Genomic DNA, 21,174 nt, shown 5'->3' with positions numbered 1-21,174 from the left:
GAATCAGTGCAAAAAGATGTTCAGTGAAAAAAAATGGAATGGCTCATACCATATATACAAACATGGGGCCCCTTGACCATCTGGACCAAGGAACTCTGAATGGCTTTTAAAGGTGTGGGCCCCAATGCTTATATTTAGTAATCCAATTACTGGATAAACACAGTCACAGCTGGCAATGCGTTTTGACCAATCACCTGAGTCTTTATCAAGGTTTGTGTGAACTGTGACTAGATGGGGTTTAAATACCCTTATGTTGACTCATATCCTATTATGGGCTTCCAAACAGGAAATTGGATAATAAAGTGTGAAATTCATACTAAAAATACTTGTAAAATAAGATGAGATGGCCCATAAATATGGGGCTCCTTAAACATTATAATGTGGGATGCCCAAATGTTAAAATAAGGGAGAAAAGTAAATAGTCCAGATCGTTAAACTGGAAGTGATATCAATTCCAGTTTTTGCTGGGATCCTGATGTTAAATGTTTCCACCTCTTGAACACAAAAAGTTATCCTCATCCTGTCTCTTCTCCTGTTATATATCAATAAATTGCTTTCTTGGCTGGATTATACATATGGTCTTTGTCTTTTATATATATCTTTTTTTACCAGTTAGTATATAAACTGTATTTGAACATATAAGTGGTAGCGCCAAAAAACCACTCTTCATAATTTTAGGAACCAGGATGGGCTGAGCAGTCCGGGGCTGGAAACACTTTTTGGGGGTACCCTACATCATTTTTTTAAACATTTAATCCATTTTTTTCAGGTACAACACAAGTAGCTTTCACATATCTTACTGATATGTGCAGGCTGTTTATTCGGGAGTGTTTGGCAGAGAGAAAAGTCTGCAATCTCGAGTGAGTAATCTCATTCAAAACTTGCAATTTGTTAGAGATCTGCTTCACTTTCAGCCTACTCAATTTAAGTTTAACTCACTTCTTAGTAAATTTGAGAGTTTAAAAATGGGAAACTTGCCCGAGTTTTAGTGATGCAAATCAAGTTAAAAAAAAACAAGATCAAACCAAACTCGAATTTTAGTAAATTAACCTCCAGGTGTATACACTGCAAAAATTGATAAATTTTTCCTTGTGAGTTCCTTAAGTCACATTAGGTATATAATGCCCATTGATTATATTTTGTATATACACACACATGTGCACTGATAACTGTGTTTTGGTTTGACCAAACCACCCTCAAGTGTTTTGGTTTTCAACCTGGGATTTATTTTTTAAACAATTGATTAAAACAGCTAAAATCATGGTTTTGGGGGCCTGATTTTGTTGCTACAGTATTATTAAGCTCAACAACATTAATTTCCAGCCATTTCTAGTCAATTTCTTGTCAATTTTGACCACCTTGCAGCTCACAGTAATGTTTTCATATAGCTCAGGCCAAAAGGTGGCACCTAGCTACAGTAACTGGCTAACTCAGCAGTGGCTGGCCCAAAGACATGGCAGTTCAACTTCAAATAAGGAAACAGAGTGGCACTGCAGTGGCAGACAGGATGGCAGTTTAATAAACTAAACAACCCCATAGAAAAAAAGTTTTCGTTAATCAAGAACTAGATTAGGGCAATACAGGGAAATGGAGGTGGAGTGTGTATGACTATGTACTGGAAGGAGAGGTAAACAATTGATTGATTAAATGATTGATCAATTCTATTTTGAGATATGGCCCTATATTGCAGCAACTAAGAAAAGAAAAGGCCATAAAATAATAAAGTTGCTCTTGTTCTTTCATATTACTGGATAGAACTAAATATGCTATATGAATCTTTTTCATATATTTTCTTTGTGAGGCACTACATTATTTGTGGTTAAAAAAAATAGTAAATTAGTACTGCATTAACCAATAAAAATGTTTGTCTGTCCAAAAAAGACCATCACCAATGACCCTTAAATATATACTGCAACATAAAAGAAAAGTGGAGCAAGATGGAATAGTCCTCAATTAAGAAATTAGCATCCTCAATTTCAAAGTCACGTTCTTTACTGCTGTTCATCCCCACATTTGCAGAGGGTTTGGAAATGTAGAAAGGAGGCTTATAGATGAGTACAGTGTCAGAAATATCAGACTCAGAGTCCTAATCACACATAGCACTTGTTAACAAACATAGACTCTCCTCAGAGATTTGTGAAGTTTGTCAACACACAGTTTGTTCTTTTGAATGAGACGGTGTTGCATGTGTGGTTTCAGAAGATCTCTGACAGTCTTTAGCCCCGGCTTCTGCAATAAGTATTCTAGTGCATGAAATATCACTAACACCACCACTTCTAGCAAAGGAAGGCCATGGCCTCAGCCTCTCCTTGCCACTGTGTGTGTTGTATGGAATATTGGCAAAGTTAAAAAAAATGTGGCTGTAAAATGTTCTCTTTATTGTTACAGGTGATGTTTTTTTATTTAACATTGTAAAATATTATTTAGATTTCAGGTGCCATTTCTTAAACTTTCTTTTCCTTGACCATCTTTAGTAGATGTTGAAGTACTACTACTATCAAGACTAGTAGCAGTAGCATCACTAGTACTGGGTTTCTGCTCCTGTTCTTCTATAAACAGTTCTCCTAATATAAATGTGGCACCCATTATGTACCGATGAAGTTATAGTTTTTAACACACAAGTTTTTTTAAATGTTTTTTTACAGTGACTAAACACACAGCAGACTACATCAGAGCTCCCTTAGCAAACATGGTGCATCCTAACATTGACATTATATTTTTTAACACTCAATGTATTTCTATTTTTTACAGTGACTAAATACACAACAAACTGCCTCATAATCCCTAGTATAAACAGTGTGGCACCCTAATTAAAACAATTAAATTATATTTTGTTAACAAGCAAGGTTTATGTAAAAGAAATTTACAGTGACTCGACACAAAATAAACTGCCTCTTAGCCCCCCTAGTATAAGCTGGTTGGAACCCTACCAACAACATTATATTTATTTATCATACAATTATTTTATTTAAGTTTTTACAGTTACTGAACACACAACAAACTGCCACACAGTGTCCCTAATATAAGGGTGGCACCCTAATGATGTTAATTTTCTTCTTGTAAAAAACAAAAAATGCCCCAGTAAGCTTAGGTAACAAAATTTAGCAGTGAACTCCTATGGTGTTTTACTGTTTTATTTTTTGTGCCTTACAGTACTGCAGCAGCACACAGTACCCCTTTAACACAGTGCTCCTAAAAAACATTTTTTAAAGTGCCAAAAATGAGTGCTGCAGATCAGTCCCCTCACCCTCTCCTGCTGCCAGCCCACACATTTCCTCTGATATAATGCCCAGTCACTGTGGCTGTTATATTTACACTACAATCAGTGCTGACCTAAATATTTTTTTTCAAAGTCCCTTACTGCGCCCAGTTCTATCCATTCTCCAGTGTGAAATGGTGTCTGATCATAATGGAGGAACTCTATATGCAATCCAAAACCCACAAGATCCAACATTGCGAAGATTACATTTTGCCTCATTTCTGGAACCGAGCTTGGTGGGAAGGCCAAAATCAGCACTTGGTTCGATTGGAAACCCCTAACTTTCGGTTTCAAGGAAGCCAGACTACACACCTCTAATTTATATAAATATAGTATATAAAAATATACATATAAATATAGTATATATATATATATATATATATATATATATTTGCATTTTTTTATGCCACAGCACATCTTTGAAACATGAATGAAAATACCAACATTTTTGAATATCAACCACATCAATACCCATTGTAATTATACAACATTTTTATCAAAATTTATTTGATGACATTGTTTTCAGACTGTATATTAAAGGGTTAAAAAAAAGTTAAAAACATTGTTTTCGAACTGTATATGAAATAGTTAAAAAAAGTGTTAATAATAGTGGGAAGACAGTGTGTAGCATAGATAGTATTTTACTAATTATCAGTAATTGGCCTTTATGTGGAAGCATGTACGTAATTATTAGTGTTCCATAAAATAGGCACAATACAGTGAGATGGGAGCTGCACGTATATAAGAATTTTCCATTCCCGGTTAATGTTGGCATTATTCATATGCTTAAGACAATGTAAATATATGAAAGAATGATTGTAAAGAAAAAAAAACAGTAATATAGATGTCATTACGCTATGAAAAAAATCTATAAAAGAAAGTTCTAATATGGGATTGAAACCACAATAGAAATGGTCGATTAATTTGGCTCACAGCATAGTGTGTGCATTTTACCAGATGAATGAACAGGAAAAGTCCGTCCAATCATTATTAAACAGTATTCTTCACAATAAGTTGGTAGCTGATGGTAAGCTTTACTTACAGTATGTTATTTTCCTGTCCATCAAGCTAGTAATATTCACACACTTTGCTGGTTATTTATCTGGACTAAACTGTGTACATTACAGACTGTCATTTAAAAGTTTATAAATGATTCCATTTGGATTTTACATCCATTGATTGATGTTGGACTATTCCCAAGTGTCTCACACATGAGTATTTTTGTATCTGTATAGAATTGTATTGGCTAAAATGCCATATTTACATACTGTAATGTACATTTGTCATATTGTTATTTATTGTCTATTATAGTATTAAAAGTTTTTTTATTATAACCAAGCCATACATATTCAATTTCTATTCTTACAATTTACATATACTCTTATATTAGGACTGTTCTCCTCCCCCTTTTTATTGTTTACTGCACCAGACATGAGCTGTCGCATGTGTCTATGGAGGACATGGTGGTGCACTGATGATGGAGTAGTTGGATCCACTGGTAGATTTTCACTCTCCGTTGGCAATAACAGTTGGTGTCTCGGGGATTACACTGTCCATCACACAATAATACACAAGGGGGAGGCTCAATCTAGCATTTGCAAATTACAGCTTCTGGACAAAAAAACACAACCTAGGTGACTTTAATGTTGACTGCTAATTCAGGTCCTTAATGTATTGTAGTAACAAAAGAGGTTCTAATATATTTATACACTATTACCCGGGTTCCCAGGGCCTTAACAGGGGGTGTACAATGCCAAGAGAGCAGCACAGAAACTAGCTGTATGGCACCCCACCACACTGTTCTAACTGACCAGGTGTCTAGAGAGGCACTGTGGTGCAAGTTAAACTTCAAGGCATGTTCTTAGTATGCACCCAACAAGGGATGCCAGACCAGGGGGCACAGCCATCCTGCAATATCACTGTTGGTATGCAATAACCAAGTCAACCCATTGTATTGTAGGCTGGGCTTTTGAAAAAAAGAAAGAGTATTCATTTTTTCAGTGACAAAAGGCAAGATAGATCAAACAGTGTATGGTATAATCTATATCTCCCATCACAACCACATCTTCTTTTCTATTATTAAGCAATCATCACTAAATATTAAATGTTCTTAAATATTTGCATTTGTATAAATCAGGATTGCTGTTACACATTTTAATAGTTTTTTTTATATATGTGCTTTGATGTATGATTTGATCTTTTGGAAATTGTTTACATACTGCATATCAAGTGCATTAGAACATGTGGCTTGAAAAATGGAACTTTGGTACATATTTTTGCCAACATGTTTAACTGTTTACCTAGCTTAACACACTGAAAAAATGTCAGATATATTTCTCAAATGCTTCATGTATGTCCTTATTTCTGAAGCTGTATATGATAGGGTTAATCAATGGTGTTACCACTGTGTACAACAGAGACAGAACTTTACTTAAATGTTGTGACTTTGCTTTAGTTGGAAGTGAATAAATACTTGTCAGGGTTCCAAAAAATATAGAGACAATGACCAAGTGAGAGCTGCAGGTGGAGAAGGCTTTATGTCTTCCAGTAAGTGATGGAATTTTTAGGATGGTGAGAACAATACAGACATAAGAAATGATAATGATTATGAATGGAACTATAATAACTGGGATTGTAAGTACCGGTATGTTAGTCTCCATTTCAACCACATAGGTGTCTGAGCAGGAAAGTTCCAGCAAGGGAGTAATATCACAAAAAAAGTGATCAATCACATGTGGTCCACAAAACCATAATGTACAAAGAGCTATAGCTTCATTTAGCAGCCCTAAATAACTTATAACCCAGCAGATGATGATTAGTTTAATGCAAAACATGTGGCTCATTATAGCATTGTAATGCAGTGGTTTACATATGGCCAAATACCGGTCATAAGACATCACTGTCAGAAGGAGACACTCCAAACATTCTGAAGAACAAAATATTAAATATTGAGTGATACAGCCCAAAAAAGAAATGTGGCCTCCTTCAATAAGGACAACATAAAGCATATTGGGAACAATATCAGTGGTCAGCAACATGTCACAGACAGAAAGTTGAGTAAGGAAAATATACATAGTAGAATGGAGATTCTAGCTCAGGAACACCAGTATAATGATCAGGAGGTTCCCACAGATTGTGACACATTAAATTAGAAAAAGCAGACAGAAGGTTAGAACCTTATATTGCTGGAGACTTGGAAATCCTAGTAGAAGAATTTCTATGATTACTGTCATATTCCTCTCTTGGTAGGTACAAACAGAGACATCAACAGTTCAATAGTTAATACAGCCTAATGTCCTGTACAAAGTGAGAATGATAAAATTATGAACACCTTGCATAAAAAAGCCCCATGTAAAATATATTTAGCAATGGTACAGGCACTGACAACATCTGGCTGCAGCAAAACCACACCTAGATAAAACACCACTTTATCAAAAATGTTGCAAATCTATTCAAGTCCAGATGGGAGGAGTCCTATGTCTGGAGCGCAAACCTGGTGTCCTGGTGTCGTTTTTTAAGACAACATTTTATTTGTATGGAGGGGGGAAAGAGAAGCTCTGGACTTTTTTTGTGCCTATTTAAATAACAATAATATAAATTTGCAATTAACTTTCTGTATAAGTCAACAGACTAACCATTTTCTGGATCTATAAATAGATATAGTAGAAGGGAAAATTATAACGAGCAATTATGTGAAACCCACTGATTCTAACACATATATAGAAATAAGTATAATCATTTGCCTAGATGGCTAGATAATGTCCCAAAAGGACAAATGGTAAGGTTGAGACATAACTGTTCTGAAATGGAAACTTTTGATGAACAGTCAAAAGTTCTGATTAATAAATTTAAACAAAAAGGTTATAGTATGAGAAAGATGGAGGAATCATTAGAGGAAGTATGGGGTATGGATAGAGATAATCTCATTGGTGAAAATAGAGATAAGAAGAAACTGAATGAATATACCCTTAATTTTTGCACTACTTTTAATAAACAATATAAAACTGTGCATTAAAGGATCCTGTACTTAATAAAATAATCAACCGGACCCCTACATTCATTTAAAGAAAATCAAAGAATATGAAATATAAATTAGTATTCAGTGTACTCCCACAGGTACATCAAAGAAATTCATCCCGAAATAAAGGTTTCCACAGATGTGGGTTTTGCAAGATGTGTTTGGAAGGTAAAGGAGAATGGAAAATAACAGAATTTGGAACATTAACAAGGAATATACAAATAAAGGATTTCCTGACATGTCACTCAAAATTTGTAGTTTATGCAATAGAGTGTACTTGCCCTTTAATTTATATAGGAAAAACTACTAGAGCGGCCAAAGTTCGATGGGCTGAGCATGGCAGGAATTTAATGAAGGGAAAGGAAGATCATCCTTTCTCTAAACATTTTAAGGAAAAACATAGTTGCTCCACTATGGGAATAAGAAGGTTTGCAGACCTATCACAAATAAAGGATGATATGAGAAATAATAATAAGGAGAACAGATTGGCTAAAGCGGAGATGAGAACTATATTTGAACTAGATACATTAATACCAACAGGTCTAAATGCCAATTTTGAGTTAAAATGGTTTTTATAGTTTTGAGTGTATATGTTCTCTCCACAATGGTATATTAGAAATTTGGGACAAGAACTCTTATTGAGGAAAAATGGCTCCTGTAATTTGGAGTTTGTATGTTCTCTCTTTGATTATGAAGTACTATATGGAATTATATATATTTGTTTTTTCTTTTGGAGTTTATATGTACTCTCACTACCACTCTTATGTATATAATTTTATGTATTTATATGTTTTTATTCATTTTGGTCTTGAGATTAATGTTTTTTATGTTTGGAGTTTGTATATTCTTCCCTATTATCGGACATATACATTTCTATATATTTTTTATATATTTTATACATTTTATATTATATATAAATATTATTTATCATTTTGGATTTTATTATTTATCATTTTGGATTTTATTTCCTTGAATGACTCCATTTCATGTAATTGTTTATTTATTACTTCTTAAACCTTCCACCTATGAATAGTATATATGGAGTTTTTTGAACTTATTGAATATAGTGTTTGTACATGGCAATAGAAACCCGGGTTTAATATTCAGTTCCATTAAAAGAACCCCTGCCTGGCTCCACAAATAGATGGAGTTTCACTTCCACCAATACAAGCGGCAGGAAAGGCAGGGAATTAGAGATGCACGTCTGAGTCTGCATGTAACCGGAAGTGACATACGCGGAAGTTCGAATCGCTGTGTGTGGGTAAATAGCCCACACGCGGCTAAGGAGATGCCGCAGTCGGATGTCAATTTAAAACTGCAACGATGTGAGTATTTCACTTAGCGTTTAATATTTGCTTTGGGAGGATAGGATTCACTAATGTTTTAATTTGATTTTAGCCACATTATCTTGAAAAAGATGCCTTAGAAGCGTCGAAACGCATTGATACAAAGTGGCATTTGAGGAATCTGGAATTGTCACATGCTGCAAATCCTGTCAATCACCTGTTTGAACCCGGGTCTTTATTACATCTTTGGGGTGATTACAGGACTGTACAAGTGTGATGGTACGGATGTCCTCATTCTGTTTTAGTCTATTTGTTTACCAATAAACATAAGGTTGTTTTATACACATGGAGTTTGTTCCTTCTCTTTATATGCACTCTTTTGAAGTGGAAAGGAGTAGGATTCAAGAAAGAAACCTTGATGAGTATGTCACATGTTTATTTATGTAAGCATGAAATGTAAGCCTATACTCAGAATTGCCTATATACACAGAGGTGGCTTTCCTTTTCTGTATACCACTGGAGAAATTTAGAGGTGTTGGCTGAAAAAATACCTATCATTGGTCATTTGGGAAATTCTCTCTATCTGAAGTGATTTTGGAAGGATCGTATTCCTAATTAGTGTCTATATTTCCTTTTCTCCTGTTTATACATATATACTTTGGAGAAACAATGTCAGTGGATGAAGGAGGACTTTTCTTTGTTTGGAACAATCTTTTGGCACAAGCGGGACCCCTCGTTCTTTAAGTATTATAAAAAAGCCCATGCCGAATTGATTCCATTTTAGTACAGTGATACTTGTAAGGGTGGACCTGAGGTATAGGAAGTAGAGATGTTTGCTGACCCCCAGGTTTTCATATTGGTTCTGGATCTGTTTTTTTTTAATTGATAAAAATCTGTAAAAATCATGTAATTTTTGCAATCAAAAACCCGAAATTTGGATTTAAAACCCGAATTCTAAACCGTGACCCAGATCTGTCTGGACATCAACTCGGATCTGTCTGGTTTCACAAAATTCAGGTGGATTTGGATTACTGGAGTACTGAACTGCACATCTTTAATAGGAAGACTCTAAAACTAGGCAAATTCAATATGAAGGCAAATGAATGCTTCAGGCAAAAACCTGACTTTTCTACAAACCAGTATTTTACTTATTTTTTGCAAAACTAAGCGGGATGTAGGTAAATGAGCATGTTGTGTGATATATACTAGCTAGTATACAAATCTGTAATTATTTGTACTTACTGGGATGCCTCTAGAAAATATTTCTAATATATTTAGTTTGCTATCCAAACCCATGCTGCCACTCTCAGGATTAAGGGGGTCATTCAGACCCACTCGCGAGCAGCAGTATGCTCGCAAGTGGGTCGATGTTCCACACTGTGCATGCGCACAACGGAGGGAGCTCCGTCGTGCGCATGTGCGAGAACTAGCGAGCGACGGGCTTTCCATCACTCTGGGTCTCGCACCAAAGGGGGCATGCTGTCGATGTTGATTGACAGCACGCCCCCTTTGGTGGGCGTGCCGGGGGCATGCCTGCAAGACTGAGGCAGTCCCATGGGAACGCCTACCATCTGAAGCCGGCCCCACTGACATCACTAGTGATGTAAGTGGGAGTGATTTTGGCTCTGATAGAGCCAAAATCACTCCTGGCCTTGCGGATGGGAAACCCGACCACAGGGTTTCACTCACAAGTCCGATGGTCGCAATGGTCAAGACCATCGCGACCATCTTTTTGCACGCTCGTATATGCTGTGGGTGGTGATCCACAGCTATACGAGCATCCAGGAGGATGCTCCATTTTAATGGAGGAGGGCCCTGATTCAGAGCGAGCGCTCTGTCAGAGCGTCCGGCTCTGAATCAGGGCCTAAGTGCAATCCTCTAAGAAAAATTCAAAGATATAAAGCAAAATAATAATGCTGAGAATTTAGATTCTAAAATAATATGTACAAATAATACTTTAATATTTCTAATAAATGAGCATAAATTCAACATTCTGAATATCTCTTTGGTCAGAGAAAAATCTGTTCTGATAAGCATAAGGTGGCCATACACCTAAAGATTCTTCTCACCAGTCCAACTAGTTATAGACAATAAATAATTTCCAACCAAACACCGGAAAATTGATGAAAATGGCCATTCAGACAAATTGTTTAAATCCACTTGGTTGGTTGTAATTTACTCTCATACATTACAGGATTTGTATTTCAACTAACCAACTACTTGGATTGTTGGATAGATAATCTTTAAGTCTATGGGCAGCTTTAGTGCTTTTATAGCCAGCAGCTTCAACTATGTTCATGCAATTGCACATTTTAATTGTACATAATAGTTCACAATCTAAAACTTTCATTGCAGCTCTTTAGTACTATACTTACTAGTAGGATACTTTTATATTAATATGGGACATGGGTGAAGTTAGATCCATCTTGACCTGTGGCATAGAGGGGGGTGTTCAATGTGGCTCAGGTGTTTTATAGTGTTATAAATTGTGGGCTCAGTGATCTTCTTAGAAACAGAAGCATGTAGAATGAATGCACCTACCTTAAGAGTATCTTGACTGGTTACATTGTTGTTTGTAACGTTTGTCTCCCCATTATGATCTTGTAGCAAGTCAACCATTCCTGCATTTGTAATATATGCAAAGTTTTTGGAATCATGTAACAAGAACAGGTGTCATGGGTCCGGCTATCCATGTAGAGACTTTCTTACCCATGGAGGCTATGGATGATAAACCACATTTCACTTTTTCCAGGTAAATATTTTTATAGATTTCATGCAGAAACCCCAAGGACTTGTTTATTCTCTACATATTCCATCGGCCTCTCGTGTATTCCTTTATAACAAGCCAGTGGATGATCTGCAAACCCTCTAATGATTTATTTCCAGATAATGCAACCATATTTATGTTAAAATGAACAACAGAATATATATATTATATATATATATATATATATATATATATATATATATTAAAATATTATATATATATATATATATATTATATATATATATAATATAAATAATAATATAATATAAATATTATATATATATATATATATATATATATATTATATATATATATATATATATATATATATATATATATATATTAAAATATGAATAAATAAGTGGATATCTTCTTGTTTGGAAGCTGATAGTATTATATCAGGATAATGTCAATATTTATAATCTAGGGCAACATTTCCCATTCTTGTCTGACCCTTTATAGCCTAATTCAGAAGAGCACACTATTACTTCCACGACTGTGTCTTTTGCAGCAGCACAACTACTTCTTTATGGTGATGTTGCAGCCAATAGAATTTCTATACAGATGCTCACCGGCTGCTGCACTAATCCGCTTCTGTGCACATAAAGACACATTGAACATTTCGCCAGCCTTTCTGTCTCAACATGGCCACCAGTGTGAGTGCAACTGTGGGAGAACAAGCAATCGCTGAACATGACGTGCCAGCATCTGGCTAGTTACCCCCACTTACCACCCAAAAACACCCACTTAATTTGCTGCTCTCTGTATCCAAACTTGTTCTGTGGACCATTAAAATGTGGTCTGGGAGCATGATACTGACACTCAGGGCAGGATGCGCAAAAGTCAGATACCTCTTTATGAAGCCTGGGCCAGAAAAACCTCTGCATTATTCGCTCAGTGGTTTTCTCTACCCCTAGATGGCCTGCCGTTGTATGACCATGGGCCAGATCCAACACTGTTCTTCTGTAGGCTTTGGGAACTATTAGTTGTTCCACAATATCTTCCCCCTTCATAGTCACCTGATATAACAAATCCTGACACATTACCATGTGGGGATAGGACAAAGGACTATCAGGGTCTACGGGTTTACCATCAACTACTTTTACATTCTCCCTGGTTTTTACCAAAGTAGGGTCATTCAACTGCTCCACGGCAAAGACCTCTCTTCTGACCTCTAAATCAGGCAGACGATCCACTGGCCCAACAACACTTCCCACCTCAGTGAGAGGCACATCAGTTGGCGGGCCACCCTCATGCTCCGCATTCTCTAGTTCGCCAATCATAGTAGAAAAAGGGAATAACTCTGACTCAGAAGAAACTCCCTCCTCCACTACATCGACAACCTTCTCAAATTAGTTGGGGTTGTTAACTTCTGGAACAAAACGACTTTCCCCCAACTTCCAGAAGTGAGCAAAGTCTCTCCCCAATATTGCATCGTACATCAGACCATGCACCAAACCCACAGAAACTATAGCCGAACCACAAGGTGTCTCGATGTTCACCTCGGCAGTAACATAATATCGAGTATCCCCATGTATGCAGGTCACACCAACAGTTTTCCCTTTATGCCTCCAGGGGTTCACCAGCTCAGCTTTCATAAGTGTCACCAAGCTACCAGAGTCTAACAGTGCCTTTACTCGGTTGCCATCTACAGTGAGTACACACATGTGCTTATCAGTCTCAGCCTGCCGGTCAGCCGTACAGGCTGTCTGTGCAAAGAAAGATGCCCTGCAGTAGACATGAGCAGTATCACATTGCATAGGTTCAGTTGTAAGTGAACAATTAGCGACAATATGGCCGAAGTCACCACATTGGAAACACTGAGTCATATTAATGTCTATTCATTTATGGGGCAAGAACCTTCCTGGCCTGGCAGGCCTGTCTCCAGGTTCTACACCCTCAGTCTTAGGTACATCCCACTGCCCAGCACCCTTCTCCACTGGAACAGTCTTACCAGTGTCTGTTGGAGTTTGCCGGTGGGCCATCGGGGCTCGGTGGGGCATACTCATCAGCTCCTCAGCCGCCACGTACCTCTCCACCAGCTCAACCAACTGGTCCGTGGACTTAGGGTCTGCATGGCTCACCCACTTGCGCAGAGTCACAGGTAATGATCGCAGGTACCGGTCCATCATGACCCTTTCCACTATCTGTGGTCCCGTCAGCGTCTCGGGCTTTAGCCATTTTGAGGACAGATGGATGAGGTCATGCATCTGTGAACGTGGAGGCTTGTCCATATGGAACTCCCAGCGGTGAACCCGTTGGGCACGAACAAAGGTGGTTACTCCCAAGCGAGTTAGGATCTCCTGTTTTAGTTTTTTATAGTCCTTGGCATCAGCCAGGCATAAGTTGAAATATGCTTTTTGTGGCTCCCCAGACAAAAAAGGTGCCATCAGACTGGCCCACTGCTCCTTGGGCCAACTCTCCCTTTCGGACGTTCTTTCAAATGCGGCGAGATAGGCCTCCACATCATCGCCCGAAGTCATCTTTTGGAGGAAGTGACTGGCTCGTATGGAGTGAGTGGTGGTGGGAGGACCAGTATTAACATCTCTGGGCCGGGCGATCAGGTGCTGTACCACCTCTTTTATGGCCTGGCTGTTTTCCTCGATGGAAACCGGTTGTTGCCTCTGGGCTGTCTCCAAGGCCAACAGTTGCACCCTGGTGTATTCCTGCTGAAGTTTGTTAATCTCCTGATGAGCTGCTGTAGCTTCCTGCTGAGCTGCTGTAGCTTGGAGCAAGGCCTTAATAATTTCCTCCATTTTGTCCTGGGGTGTAGGTTGGAAGCTGAACCTTGCCTCTCTGAGCATTGGCTGACGCCTCCTCTATGGGACTCCAAGGACACAGTGTTATTTCCACACTCACAAATTGGGTGTCTGTCCCTTTAATTTTTAAACAAAAAGTTTTCCTCTCGCTGCAACTTCAGTGTGTGTGGGTGCCCGCATTCTCCACCATATTGTGACACAGTCAGATTAGGGGGTCCCTCTCCTGGGTAGGGGACTCCTTCGTTACACACACAGCAGCCGGGAAACAGTACGCCAGACTGGAGTTGAGTACAAGCTGGTCGGCGCTAGTCTTTATTGTGCAAAACAGAAACAACAAAAGAAACCATAAACATAAATCCTAGCCCTGGCCGGGCTCTAACTTTTCAGGTGGTTCCCTCCCTACCAGAACCTGGCAAGGCCTAATGCCCTCACCAGCAACAAAGGCACAGCACAACACTCACAGATAGGTTTTCCAAGTGTCTCTGAGCAAACTTCCTGTCTGCTCTCCCAGGAGAGACACTCAGCCCCTAAACATACTAGGCTTATGTTGGCCACTCTCAGGTGTAAACCCTAACGAACCTGTTACCAGGCTGCAAGGCCCAAAACCTGGAGTGGCCGTGGGTGGAGCCCTCCCTCTCCCCAAACCAGCTTTTCAAAAAGCCGAGACTCAAGCCTGCTACACTGCAGACTTTCTCCTGGGGGTTTAAAACACATAAGACAGGAATCTGGGACAAATGTACCTGCCACAGACCACTTTACCAGTGATCCTATCACAATATATATACAAATATTTTTTGAATAGCTCAATTATTTGAAACAATTAATCCCATACTGAGTAATGTCACTACCTTTGTGACAGATTATGAGTTAATAAATTAAAAATGCTTCGGGAATGAGGATCTCTTTTTTAGCGATAACATTTTCAATTGTTTTCTTAGTTGTTGTCCCCCCCAGTTTAGGTTTTGTTTAAAACTGGAAAAACTATTTCTAAGATCAGACCCTTTCTCACCCTGGATGCTAATAAGACCCTCATCCACTCACTGATTATCTACAGATTGGACTACTGTAACCCTCCTATCTGGCCTCTCTGATTCCCTCCTCTCTCCACTCCAATCTGTCCTCAATGCTGCTGTCCAGCTCATATTCCTCCTTAAATGTTCTATATCTTACTCCTCTCACCTACAAGCCCTACACTGGCTTCCCTTCCCCTTCAGAAACCAATTAAAGCTTCTCACACTCACTTACAAAGCCCTCACCTAATCCTCTTCCATTTACATCTATGACCTTATCTCTTTTCACACTCCTGCCAACCATCTTTGCTCCACAAATGAATGCTGACTCTCCTGCCATCTAGATTTTGCATGTGCCTCATCCTATCAGACTCTCCACCTCTTTTCTAACCTTCAAATGGGCTCTAAAACCAACTTCTTAATAAATCCCATTGATCTTTAACCCCATTTATGTCACCCTTGTCTGTCTGACCCTTCTCTTTAGAATGTATGCTCTCACAAGCAGGGCCTTCTTCCGCTATATGCTTTTCCTTCCTTTACATATCATCTACTGCATAGTAACTACAACTGCACCTAACCATTGATTTCTGTTTGTATGTACTTGTCCTACTTTATCTTGTACTGTAAGTCACTGTTTTCTCTAATTCTGTATATTTGTATATGTACTTTTTAATTGTTGCTAAATTATTGTGGATCCATTTAAATAAAGGATGATAATAATAATAATAATAATAATAATAATAATAATAACAATAATAATAATAATAATAATAATAATAATAATAATAATAATAATAATAAATATAATAATAACAAAAATGTTGAGGAACTTCCAGATTAATTTTTTTTGGACATCGTTAATACTCAAATTGATACTTACATAGGATTTAAATATTGACTGAAAAACTAAAATGCGACTGAAAAAACAAATGGCCGCCGAGCAAAACAAGATGGCGGCGGTCAGTCACGGGAAACTATGAGGGGCAACGGGAGGCTAGGAACGATCGGTATGTGTGTGTGATAGTTACTGGATTCACAAGTAAGCCTCTACGGGGATGGGTGAAGGACGGGGCATACCGAGGCAGCGGGACAATAAACACAGCAATATTGCGACTGAAAAAACAAATGGCCGCCGAGCAAAACAAGATGGCGGCGGTCAGTCACGGGAAACTATGAGGGGTAACGGGAGGCTAGGAACGATCGGTATGTGTGTGTGATAGTTACTGGATTCACAAGTAAGCCTCTACGGGGATGGGTGAAGGACGGGGCATACCGAGGCAGCGGGACAATAAACACAGCAATATTGCGGCTGAAAAAAAAAATGGCCGCCGAGCAAAACAAGATGGCGGCGGTCAGTCACGGGAAACTATGAGGGGCAACGGGAGGCTAGGAATGATCGGTATGTGTGTGTGATAGTTACTGGATTCACAAGTAAGCCTCTACGGGGATGGGTGAAGGACGGGGCATACCAAGGCAGCGTGACAATAAACACAGCAATATTGCGACTGAAAAAACAAATGGCCACCGAGCAAAATAAGATGGCGGCGGTCAGTCACGGGAAACGCAAATCAGCGTCTAACACAGCAAACTGCAAAAACATAGCAAGCTACCGTACTTACAGTACCAGTGAGTTGATACTGTAGGAAACAGCTGTAGAAGCTCAGGGTACAGCAACAAAGGTGACTCGGAAGTCAGGCAGAGTTGCAGAGGTAGATCACGGTAATGAGCAGCAACAACAGCTACTTAGAAGTCAGGCAGCGTTGCAGGTAGTAGTACAGTATCTCAAGGGTTTGTACTGTTGATACGTGCCGATGAGACAATCCGAGCAGCAAGTCCGTACAGTTAAGTAGCAGATTCACAGTGTGGATAGCTAGTGCGGTCTGAGATGCTCTTTTATGCTACCAGATACAAAAGAATTCCTTCCCACAGAAAATCTGGCCGCTGATTGGTGTATTTGAAATATGCACTTCCTTGTGGTCCAATGGCATGGCAGAGTTTCGGCGGCAAGGTTTTCTTTGTCTCTGGTAGCATAAAAGAGCATCTCAGACCACACTAGCTATCCACACTGTGAATCTGCTACTTAACTGTACGGACTTGCTGTTCGGATTGTCTCATCGGCACGTATCAACAGTACGAACCCTTGAGATACTGTACTACTACCTGCAATGCTGCCTGACTTCTAAGTCGCTGTTGTTGCTTCTCATTAGCGTGATCTTATGTACCTCGGCAACTCTGCCTGACTTCCGAGTCACCTTTGTTGCTTTACTGTGAGCTTCTACAGCTGTTTCCTACAGTATCAACCCGCTGGTACTGTAAGTATGGGAGCTTGCTAGGTTCACGGTCATTGTGCAGTTTACTGTGTTAGACGCTGATTTGCGCAGCGACTTTTCAATGCATATACGGTACCGTTTTGTTTTGCTCGGCGAGCATTTTTGTTTCAGTCGCAATATTGCTGTGTTTATTGTCCTGTTTGTCTCCTTCATACAGTACTGTAGATGCATATTTGCGTATTTAGGGGCATACTGTATGAAAGCTTGATGTGAGATTAAATTGGGAAATATATATCACAAATTATCTCAAAACTATCATTTCTTAAACACAGCCTGCAAAATGAAATTTACTAGCTGGTTATACTGTACATGTTATGGCTGATGTACAGTAAGAATGTAATAACCCCCTGTGTTTAAGATACTGAACATTACATAACTGTATGTACTGTATACTGTACTCAGTCTGTATACTCAGCAACAGTACTGTAACGTATTTCTCTTGTTCTTTACACAGATTTTGTCGTCAAACATGGCAAAAATCAGCAAAGCCATCAGCAAGATAATTGCAAGCATGAAAAAAGAACACAAAACAACATGACAGATTCATGCCTGGCTGAAAGAGTGTGGTGTTCTTGTTAGTTTACAGACTGTGCGCTATCATGCATTTGAGAGAACGCGGACCAGATATAGATTTCCTTCTAAATGCACATGGTAGGTACTTTACATAAACCTTTTTTTATTACAGTATACTGTATGTTGCTAGATTGGTACTGTATTGTGTTCCAATTTCAACACTAACTGTCCAATAATTGCTATATGCTCTGTATGTGTTCTACCGTAGGAGCGTCAAAAAGATTGTGCACAAATTGACTTGTGAGGATGATGAGCGTACAGCTTTACAAATCAAACGTATTCTAAAAGCAGAATGTGACCTGGACATCTCCTGTTCCAGCATCAAACGGATGCGTAAGGAACTGGGATGGACTTTTGGCCCTACAAGGTACTGTACATACTGTAAAATATATATACTGTATATTAATAATGCACTGATTTTACATGACAGTAAACTAAAACTTGTTTTTATTTCACAGGATAAATCCCATGATAAGGGATGTTAATAAAGTAAAGAGAGTTGAACAAGCACGACGGTGGATAGAGAGTGGAGACAATTTTAATGACGTCATTTTCACAGATGAAACTTCGGTTTCTCTCGAGAGGTTCTCAAGACTGTTCTTCCGACACCGTGCACATCTCTCACTTAAACCACGTCTGAAGCATCCATTAAAAGTCCATGTATGGGGAGGTATATCTCGTTGGGGTGCAGGACCGATCTATATTTTTGAAGGTGCAGTACAGTAATGCTTGTTTTAAAAATGATTTACAGTCCTGTACAGTGTATGCTTGTTACTGACAATTTCTCATCTCTTTAGGCATCATGGATAAGACCTTCTTCCAAGACAAAATAGTAGATTGCTGTATGGTGCCATTTGTGAGAAAATGCATCCCATCAGGACATCGATTATTCCAGGATAATGATCTCAAACATTCGGCTTCAGCAAAATTCATGGAAGAGAGAGGGATAAATTGGGAACGCACACCACCAGAGTGCATATTGTCCTATAGTACTGTATTAACTGTTTATTGTACCAAAAAGTATGTACAGTATGAAGCAGTAATTATTCTAGTACACTTTATACTAAAGTACAGTACTGTGACTGAATATTTTTTTTTATTTTTACTTACCTGTAGGTCACCGGACATGAATCCCATTGAAATGGTCTGGGCCCAGTTGAAGAGGTTCATCAGGTCTGATGTGAAACCAACAACTAAACAGGAACCTTTGGATGGGATAATGAAGTTTTGGAGAACAGTATTGACACGTGCCCAGTGTAACAATTATATTGATCATCTCCATAGAGTCTTACCAGTTGTCATCGATAGAAACGGTCAAGCAACTGCTATGTAGCTTATACTGTACTGTATATAATTTGTAATGTGTAGGAGGGGTTTAACTTCCTTGATGTTGCCATTTGTAATGCAGATGTTTCAAGTTTTCAGGTTCCTTTAGTTCATATACACTACAATAGTAGTGGCTGCTTCAACATCCACATCCATAGTTGCAGACATACTGTACAGTAGTGGGTGCACCGTGAATTGAGAGACAGGCTTCTACTGTATGGTTAGAGCGGCGGTCCCTTCGACATCAGGATAAGGTGAGATTTTTGGTAATGTTAGTGCTCTGTTATCGTATTCACACAGCTGGTGTTCACCACCATCTGGGGCACCCAAATAGTGTTTTGTTTCATGTATTTTTTTTTTTATGTTATATTATGGTGCACTCTGATGCACGGTAGAGTCTGCACCTGGTATAGGTGAAACTCTGAATCTGAGGGCAAAAGTGCCAGTGATGATTTTAAATTAAAAGCCAACTCTTTTTGTGTAGTCCTCAGTCCCCCAGTAGGGCTAAAGAAGTCCCCCCCCTCTGTAAAGCATGTTACTGTAGGTTAAATAAAAATTGTCATTAATTTATACAATTGGTGTTTGTACTGTATGTTTACGTCATTTTGCCAGGGGTGAAATTATCGCTGTATTCAATTTGAAAGCTTTTCTGCCTACTGTAGGCGGGAAGTCAATGCAATGTACAGTAAGACAGTATGTAAAAAAGTTTTGCCTACTGTATGAATAGCAGGTGGAAAAATTCCGTGAATTGGGGTGCAATGTTGCGGGAAGCCCTCAACGTCCCCTAAAGGTACTATAAACTGTGTAAGTTTTTTTTTTTTAAAAGTAAGAACACACTAAAAATTCACTTTCATTTTGGGGGGTGGAAGAAAAAAAATTGGGGGGAAAAAGTGAAACTTGTAGGGGTAAATTTACTAAGATGGGAGTTCTATTTAAGAAGTTACTGTACTGTACAGTATGTTGCCCATAGCATCCAATCAGATTCTACTGTACTTAGCATTTATCTACAGTAGCACCTTCTAGAAGATACTGTACAGTAATACCTGGAATCAGATTGGTTGCTATGGGCAAAATCACTTAATAGCACTACCATCTTAGTACATTTACCCCCTAATATATAAAATGTACTGAGTTTAGTAAAAAAAAAAGTGCTAAATGGGTATACAGTAGATCTGGGCATGCGCCTGAGATACGATGACGTACAGTATTGTAGGAAACACTCAAGCCAAGCGCAAACTTGGTATTGCAGGCGGCTGTAGTGTAATGGTAAATAATCAAACCAATACATTACGCTGCCTGTACAACCCTTTTGCGGGTTCGAAGCTTGAAAGGTTACACTTTTTATTTTTTATTAACAAGGTTAGACTTATTGGTCAAAGTACTGTGGCATAGAAATACCAGAATTTCTGGATAATGTATTGTATTAGTGAAGATTTAAAACAAAATAAAATTACCGTATAAAGTATGTACTGTGCTTTAAAGGTCTTGAACCAGTGGTACAAGAAAATGGTAGATGCAGTAGGACTAGGCATTAGCCCCCTAGACTTCTGCATCTACTGTACTGTAGTTCCTAGAGTCAGGGAATCACTACAATGTCTACTGTATTGTACTTACAACTACAGTTATAAGTACCATATAATACAGACAACTGGGCATGCGCAGTGCTATGAGACTCAATACGCCACAGTGTAGCGCGCAACAATGCGGTATACTGTATGGCGTACTGTATGGAGCAACAAACTACAGTACTGTAGCTGGGCACATATACAGTACAATAGATTGATTTTTGTAAGGGTTGGATAACAAGACTGAACTACAGTACTATAGTGAACATTAAAAAAATCCA

The 21,174-nt window shown here is 38.6% G+C and overlaps 1 pseudogene; it reads right to left on the bottom strand.

Annotated features, from left to right (window-relative positions):
- Positions 1-5,583: 5,583 nt before the first annotated feature.
- Positions 5,584-6,498, bottom strand: LOC148513880 (olfactory receptor 1468-like; annotated as a pseudogene).
- Between the last annotated feature and the right edge of the window lie 14,676 nt (positions 6,499-21,174).

Source organism: Taudactylus pleione, unplaced genomic scaffold, assembly GCF_031769625.1.
Source record: "Taudactylus pleione unplaced genomic scaffold, aTauple2 ptg000268l, whole genome shotgun sequence".
Taxonomy (NCBI): Eukaryota; Metazoa; Chordata; class Amphibia; order Anura; family Myobatrachidae; genus Taudactylus; species Taudactylus pleione.
This window is presented reverse-complemented; position numbering and strand designations above follow the sequence as displayed.